Here is a 9,280-nt window from a genome sequence, read left to right as displayed (position 1 = left end):
TCGGTTGGGTCATCGCTGCGCTGCCTGCCCGGAGAAGGCGGGAAACGCAGGGTCCCACTAGTGTCTGGGGGGGTGCTAGCGGGACGGAGTGTTCCCTCCATGCCGGGTGACCCTCGCACCTTTCTCCGGAGCACAGTTCAGTGGGACTCCGGCCGACGGAGGGTCCTCGCCCTGGTGGACTCTGGAGCAGCGGGGAACTTGATGGACGCTAGCCTGGCGGCTGGATGGGGTGTCCCCCTCATCCAGCTAACGGACGCCATCCCGGTCCAGGCTCTGGACGGTCGGCCCCTGGGAGCTGGCCTCATCACCCGGCGCACTGTCCCCGTGCGCCTCCAGGTCGAGGGGGCTCCCTGGGAGGAGGCCCAGTTTTTCATCATTGACTCTCCTGACTGCCCCCTCGTCCTGGGTCATCCCTGGCTGGCTTCCAACAACCCTCGGATCGACTGGGCCACCGGACGGGTTGTTCTGGGGGTAGGATCGACCGTCCACTCCTGTCCATCCGGTCCCCCTGCTCCCATCTCCCATCCTGCTCCCGTTCCCCGTCCTGCTCCCGTTCCCCGCCCTGGCCCCGTTCCCCACCCTGGCCCCGCTCCCCGCCCTGCTCCCATTCCCCGCCCCACCCCCATCCCCCACCCACTGCCACCCACCTTCCCCGCCCCCGACCTCACCGGGGTCCCCCCGGAGTATTGGGACCTGGCGGAGGTCTTTAGCAAGTCACGGGCCAAGAGCCTGCCGCCCCACAGGCCCTACGACTGCGCTATTGACCTCCTGCCGGGTTCCATGCCGCCTAGGGGCCGCTTGTTCTCCCTGTCCAGACCCGAGACCTTGGCCATGAGGGAGTATGTCGAGGAGGCGCTCGCCGCGGGGCACATCCGACCATCCACGTCTCCGGCAGGCGCCGGGTTCTTCTTCGTGGCCAAGAAGGACGGGGGACAGTGGCCCTGCATCGACTACCGGGGCCTGAACGCCGTCACCGTCAAGAACCGCTACCCACTCCCCCTCATGACATCAGCCTTTGAGTCCCTGCAGCAGGCCCGGGTCTTCACCAAGCTGGACCTGCGCAACGCCTACAACCTGGTGAGGATCCAGGAGGGGGACGAGTGGAAGACGGCGTTCAACACACCGTCGGGGCACTACGAGTACCGGGTCATGCCATTCGGGTTGGCCAACGCCCCGGCGGTGTTCCAGGCCCTGGTAAACGATGTCCTCCGGGACCTCCTGGATCACTCGGTGTTCGTCTACCTGGACGACATTCTTATTTTTTCCAAGGACCTGGCCCAACACGGGTCGCATGTGCGTCCGGTCCAACAACGCCTTCTCCGCCACCAGCTTTTTGTTAAGGCGGAGAAGTGCGTCTTCCATGAACACACCGTCTCCTTCCTGGGGTTCATCGTCTCCAGGGGGGAGCTGCGGATGGATGCCGCTAAGGTCAAGGCGGTGTTGGACTGGCCCCAGCCCTCCTCCCTTAAACACTTACAGCGCTTCCTGGGATTTGCAAATTTTTATAGGCGCTTCTTTAGGGGGTTTAGTGCCCTGGCCGCTCCCCTGACCGCCCTCACCCAGTCCAGCCGCCCCCAATTTGCTTGGTCCCCCGAGGCAGAGAACGCGTTCGCCACACTCAAACGGCGCTTCACCTCCGCCCCGGTCCTGAACCATCCGGACCCTGCCCATCCCTTCGTGGTGGAGGTGGATGCATCCGGCATTGCTGTGGGGGCGGTGCTCTCCCAGCGGTGCCTTGCGGATGGGAAGGTCCATCCCTGTGCCTTCTTCGGCTGACCCCAGCAGAGCGCAATTACGACGCGGGCAACCGTGAGCTGCTGGCGGTCAAGCTGGCGTTGGAGGAGTGGAGGCACTGGCTGGAGGGCGCAGTCCAGCCGTTTGAAGTGTGGACGGACCACAAGGACCTGGAGTACATCCGAGGGGCCAAGCGATTGAACTCCCGTCAGGCGAGGTGGGCGCTCTTCTTCACCAGGTTCACCTTCACCATCTCTTACCGCCCGGGGTCTAAGAACGTCATGCCGGACGCTCTCTCCCGACAGTTCGACCTGGTGGGGACCCCCGATCCCATCCTTCCGGAGGCGCTCATCCTCGCCTCTGTGTCCTGGGACATTGAGAGGGCGGTCAAAGCGGCCCTGAGGCGGGAACCTGACGGCGGGGGGGGCCCGCCGGGGAGGCTCTACGTACCCAAGGTTGCGCGCGCACGGCTGCTCCTCTGGGCCCACGCTTCCCCCCTCACGGGTCACCCGGGGGCCGCCAGGACCTTGCAGTTCATCAGGAGGAGGTTCTGGTGGCCCACGGCAGAGGTGGATACGCGCGCCTTCGTGGCTGCGTGTGCGGTGTGCGCGCGCAGCAAGACCCCCCGTCGGGCCCCGGCGGGTCTCCTCCGCCCCCTTCCCATCCCCAAGCGCCCCTGGTCCCACATTTCCCTGGACTTTATTTCGGGCCTTCCCCCCTCCAACCGGTTCTCTAAGGCGGCCCACTTCATCCCCCTTCCCAAGCTGCCCTCGGCCCGGGAGACCGCGGACCTGATGGTGCAGCGTGTCTTCAGGATCCACGGTCTCCCCCAAGACATGGTGTCAGATCGGGGTCCCCAGTTCACCTCCAGGTTCTGGAAGGCGTTCGCCAACAGCCTCGGCGCCTCCGTCAGCCTCTCCTCCGGTTTCCACCCCCAGTCCAATGGGCAGACGGAGCGCGTTAACCAGGATCTGGAGGGCGTGCTGCGGTGCTACGTCTCCGGGAACCCAGCGACCTGGAGCCGGCGACTGGCCTGGGCCGAGTACGCTCACAACACCCTCCTCTGTCCCAGTTCCAGTGCCAGTACGGCTACCAACCCCCCCTATTCCCTGAGCAGCAGGAGGAGGCGGAAGTGCCCTCGGTCCGGGCCCAGGTCGGCCAGTGTCGCAGGACCTGGAGACGGGTGCGGGCGGCGCTCAAGAAAGCGGCAGCCAAATCCCAGCTCCAGGCCAACCGCAAGCGTCGCCCGGCCCCGGTCTTCCGCCCGGGCCAGAGGGTGTGGCTCTCGACCCAGGACCTTCCCCTCCGGGTCGAGTCACAGAAGCTGTCCCTTCCCGGTCATCAGGGCACCCGACCTTCCATGTCTCCCTCCTCAAACCGGTCGTCTCCTGCCCCCTGTCCCCGCCCCCCCCACCTCGTCTCATCGAGGGACAACCAGCCTACACTGTGGACAGGATTTTGGGGTGTAGGAGGGTGGGGAGGGGGCTGCAGTACCTGGTGGATTGGGAGGGGTATGGCCCGGAGGACCGGACCTGGGTGCCCCGGCGGAGTATCCTGGACCCTGCCCTGATTACAGACTTCCACCGCTTGCATCCCGGGGCACCCAAGTAACGGCTGGTGCCGTTCGTCGGGGGGGGGGTACTGTCATGCCTGAGGGCTCTGTCTGGTGACTCTGGCGCCCCCCTCTGGCCACACGGGTCAATCCCTCCCAATCAGCCGGGATTCGCCCTGATCCCCTTCACCTGTGTTTTCTATCCCTTGTTACTATTTAACCTGTGTGTTCCCTCATGTCCCTGTCTGAGATTCTCCCCGTTGTTTTGTAAGTACCTGTCTGTTGACCTGCTTTACTTGTTTCACCTGTTCCTGTATTCCTCGTCCAGTTTATCTGCCGCCTGTGTAACGAGTACTTCTGTTACTTCTGTTATCCTTAGTCCCAGTGTTTTGTTTGTTCCCATGTTCCCATCCATTATTATTCAATATACACCTTCAAGTACACTTCGTGCCTGTGTTCTGAGTATCTCTCCGCTTTTGGGTCCACCACACTGCCCCCACTCGTAACAGCTGGCCACAACGTTTAAGGGTATTCCGACTATAAACTGATTGTGTTCATTTTATTTGGTGAGTGTATGCAAGTAGAGAGCCTCTGAATCATGTTTTGTTCTATTGGAGTCAGATCAAACTTGTTCACTGACTATCATCATTGATTCCTTGATCAATCCATGAACTCCATGACGTCTGCAACGTTGTTTCTCCTACATTGTGGGATGGAATTCCCAGTCAATCACTTAAATGGATGACTGTGTGACAGGCTAACATAACATGTTTTTTCTTCACAGGTAATTTTTAGAAACCCATGTGCAGATGCAATATGTTTCAGTCTTATGCTTTCCAGATGTTACTCAAAGCCAGACCAGTGGCCTCTGAAGTAACACAGAGAGGCAAGTACTGTCAGTCTATTAAATAGGCATAGTGCATTTGGTAATTCAAGATTATCTACAGGAGTAGGTTTATTGACACTGCTGTACATAAACTTTTTCAGGGTTTCCCTGAGATTTTTATGAAGTGGCTTTAGGCTGCACATGGGGCATATTGTTTCCTGTTTGTTATACCCTTAAGCATGTTACAGATTTTGACACCTGTCAAAAGGTGATCTGTTATGTGAGTTTTCACATTCATAAAGTTTACTCATCATTGTGTTGTTGTATTAACCTGCACAGACATTCAATTCTGTTACAGCTTGTCATCTGTCTCTTCAGACAGATCAGTGGTAACCCTGGGTCACTGCAGCTATATTTGACCATGTTCTACCGCAGCAAAAGGGTGAGTAGGATGACGGCCTAATGTTAAACCGCACATAGCATTTGCATGGCCTGCCTGGAGTAATGCCAGGACTACATTTCTGCAAAACAATTTGTAGTTAACCTAACCCTATCTGCAATGAACATGACAAATCAGTTTATACATATACAAATCAATGTATACATATGTAACTAAACAACACATAACTCAGATGCACATTCTGATTTCATCTGAGTTTTGATTGTACTTTCCACAGTACATTTCTACATTGTTTATCTCAAACCTTCGTTTTTGCTATTTCATTGATCATCTTCTTTTGATTTTGATACTTCTTTTAATACTTTGAAGGTTACAACGCTGTTTATCATTAAGCCTTTTACTCTTACTTCACCACCAGGTGTACTTCAACCCAAAACGTTCGTTTAGACAAAGGAAAGGTATGTACTGTGTTGACTCGTGTGCTGCTAGTCCAACAACCTGGATGAGTCCACAATCTTCTTGGACAAGAAGCATGTTTTAAATCTTAATAAATGTGGCACCACAAACCAACAGTGTCAAAAATCACATCCTGTTCCCAAGGGAAGTTTTAATAAAGGCAACTTTACTGAGACCCTCCTGCATGATGTGAACCTGATTCGGGTCCATGTGTGTTATATTCGGGTCCACGTGTAACACTTCAGTTGTTCTTTCAGCCTACATTTCCCACTAAATTGGTATCTAGACTATCTGTCCAAACTCATTTGTTTTCTTTGTTTACAAGGTGATCTCTTTCGCTCAATTTTTAACATACAATGACATGTTTCTCCTTTCCTATGGGAAAGTTACATTTGTTATTATTAAAATGTAATATTTTATTATACAGTATATGGTTTTTTTTCTCGAAGGAACTGTTCCCTTTGCTTCTCTTTTATATCCATTCTGATGACTTAATAGTGTTTCAATTTTACTGTGACCTGTTAATGTTATCAGACCATTCCAAACATTCTTGATCAATATTATGTTCTTCCACTGATTGTGTGTGTATGTGATTTGCCTGTGTCGACAGCTTGTTTGCAGAAAGTTGTTTCCTAGGGGACATTTGCATGTCAAGAACAGTTCCTCCTCCCTGTGATATGGGGCATCTTCTGAACAAGCACAGTGGGTAACCATTATCACTCAGGATTCTAACCACACACTGGACCAGAAGTGTGATGCCTCTCTCTCTTTATCTATCATTTACCATTGAGGGTAGAATATAACATTTTCCTGTGAAGTACTTGCCGTAATAATTATATAAGTATACAATATTATTAAAGCCTCATTCTATTTGACCATTCTTGCACTAAATCAGCACAAACTCAAACACATAGTGATAATTACATTAATTGGAGTCAGATTATTAATATTAGATATGCTTTGCTCTTAACAAAATATAGCCAAATGTCTTAGCCAAACCTTTACATGGAACAGCCATCCTCTCTATGACCTATAACAGTTGTAAGCCATCGCACAGGTGTTATAACGTCTTGTCCTGTTCCTTAGTTTATGTTTGTCTTTGTTTCATCTCATTCATTTATTGTTTACTGTGTGTTTCCCTGTCTCTGTGCCAGTTCATCTTTGTACCTTCGTGTCATATGTCCCAGCAATTTTCCTAGTGTTAAGTAGTCTTGGTTTTTTATCTACAATTGGTTTTCTGACTTTGCCCTTTTGCCTACCCCTTACTGGATTATCTGCATACTCTGCCATATATTGACTGCCAACCTGTGTACCGAACCCTGCTTTTTTAGAATTAAAGACTATTCTTTTGGATCTATTTTTTTTTTCTCAGAGTCGTGCAGTTGAGTTTTTCTCCACACTTTACCCATCACAAGACCTTTTTCCAGAACTATGCAGGCTCTTTTAGGTACTTTTTAGCCTTCCTGTTTTTGTGGATAACTCGTGGTTTGCACCTTGCAGTGTAGCCTCTGGAGTTCTGCTAGTGAAGTCTTCTGCGGATGGTAGTTTCTGACACATTCACACCTACCTCCTGGAGAGTTTTCCTGATCTGTGGGACAGTTGTTTTGGGTTTTTTCTTAATCATGGTGAGCATTCTTCAGTCATCCACTGTAGAAGTATTCCTTAGCCTACCAGGCTGTTTGCAATTGCTGAGCTCACTTGTTTTTTCTTTCCTTTTAATGATGTTCCAAACTGTTGATTTTGGTAGGTTTAAGGTTTTGACTGTTTCTGATTATTCAGCCTCATATTGGCTTCCTGAATGTCATTGACGTTTCTTTGGTCCTCATGTTGACAGACACCAATTGCAGACTGTAAAGGCAAATGCAAAGCCAAGAATCAATACTAGACATTGAGAGCTCTCTTATGACTGCACACATGATGTGACTGAACACACCTATCAAGCCATCGGTCCCATCATCTTTGGGTAGCCTTATATAGGGGACTATGCATAAAAAGTATTGTAATTTCTGAATGGTGAAACCAATATGTACATAAATACCATCAAATGAAAGCTGAGAAGTATAGTAATTGTTTGAATTCAAATCCAAACTTTTGGAGTGTAGAGCCAAAAGAAGAAAACAATTATTCACTCTCCCATTGCTTACGCAGGACACTGTAATTATTCTACCCTGCTATATGTTGTGGTGACGTCAGGCTAAAATTCAGCCTACACATGCGTTAATGAGCATACAGTTCAGTAGGCTTAGTGTAATGTGTGATGGGCATGGTCATGTTGCTTGGCCAGCATAATAAGAGATGTTCACATGGCTGGACAGTATTTTGGAGCAGTGATGGAGTGCACCTGATCTGGACTCTAACTGCAATTGCAACTGCACTGGCCTACCACAGTTCAAACATGTGTGTCTGTCCACATTAACCAGGGGATCTACAGATTTCCCATCACAATGTGAAATGTATAGATCAACCAGGATATGTATATTGTACATTAACCACTAGTTGGGAAATGTATACATTCAGCAGGATATGTATACATTAACCGCTGTGTTGGGAAACATTTCAATCACACAATTTCAGGATGAAAAGAGCTGCAGTCCCTATACTGTATATTATGCCCACCATTCCCCATTACTGAAATATTTACTGCATTAGCTTTATGCGGCTCACCATACAGTAGACGCTGTAGACACAGCAGGCATAAAAAAAAGACTATGACTCATGTTGTAATGATGCACATTAATTGTTTTGTTCAAAGTTAAGTTATCCTGTTAGCACACTGGGCGCCTCAGGAGCTAGCTGCCAGTGTGTGGTGGTGGCATTAACAGTCTGTAACATTTATACTCATGGCAGGCGGAGGGGATCTCTGCGCCGGGAGGTAAGCTTGATGGCCTGTTTTACCTGAGTAGAGCTGGAGAAACACTGCTTCTCTCTGGGAGTGAGGAGCAGCATGGTAAGTCCTTACACCCTGTATTTACTCTTTTACTTTATAGTAAGGTTTGGTCTTTACAGAGTGAATGCTCAAATGTAGCTGTACGTCCCTCCTGGTTGAGTTAGGTAGCCTTGCCCTATGAGCCCTAAGGCCAAGGAAGATGCAGGGTTTCTTTGGGAAATGGAAAGACCAGCTGGCAGTTATATTCAGTATGGAACCTGCTGTACAAACAGAGAAAACCCCATAGTCAAAGGAAGGTTTCACTCTTAGAATCACAGATGCAGCTACAGTAGTAGCAGGTGTTCCAATTGGCCTGCCTCTTCTCTGTTCCTTTTCGACGATGAGCAAGGTAAAGCACTTGGGGCCCATTTTCCTTGTGAAAAACAGTCCCAAGCAGTGACCATGGGTGCCCAGAATAACTTTAACATTTTAAATAGATGGGGTGGGACACAATGAGAGTTTTGAATACTGCAGCAAGCGATTGCATGGTGTTCAATACATTTTCACGTTTCATGTTTAAACAAACTGGCACTGTAGAATACTTTCTGGTTGAATAATCATTGGTTAATTAAAAATATTGTTAAAGACAAGATACAAATACAATCATGCTGTAAAGTCAGAAATCAAAAATCAGGACACTTACGTCGTTGTAAATGTAAATGTACAGATAGGTTTGGCATAATGGATGGCTCCGCTCTGATATAGCACCATAAACATCAACCCCCAAAACAACAGAACCATCCAACACCACTAAGACTGTGTCTGCTCTAACACCGATACCTGCATAGCAGGATGACCCTCCAGGTGTCCCTCCGTACCATGCTGATGCAGGGGCGATGCTTGACCACCTGGATCAGACAAGGGTTATTCTAACATTGCTTGACCTCAGCTAATTACTATTACCCATGTAGCACAGCAAACTTTCCACTGTCCTTCTCATCGTATTGATTCTGTGCTAGAACACAGAGCATGTCGGCGACCCACCATGATTGATTATTGGGAACTGCCTGGTCATTCTACTTTTACTATGCAATACTACGCAACCATCGCCTGCTAGAATAGCTGTTCATCACATACTCCATATACAACTGTACCACTGTTTATTGCACCATTGCCACACATAACAATTTCTTCTGAATTCAATCTAATGTAACGTTCATAAGCCATCTACCCATCTTCATCAAGGCGGCAGTTGATGTCAGTGGTTAAAGCTGTTGAGGTCGCCGCGCCAATGTGGAAGGAGTGAGGTGTGTATACGTCGGGGGCCGGTCCGCATTGTTGCCACAGGAACCGGAGACATGCAAATCAGCGCCATCATCATAAGTCGGATTGAAGCGGCACTACAAGTAGTGTATTCACCACACCTAAGAAACCCGTAAAAATCAG

The sequence above is a fragment of the Argentina silus genome (genome assembly GCF_951799395.1).
Source record: "Argentina silus genome assembly, chromosome: X".
In the NCBI taxonomy this organism is placed as follows: Eukaryota; Metazoa; Chordata; class Actinopteri; order Argentiniformes; family Argentinidae; genus Argentina; species Argentina silus.
The sequence above is the reverse complement of the archived record's forward strand: the minus strand, read 5'-3'. Positions refer to the sequence as shown.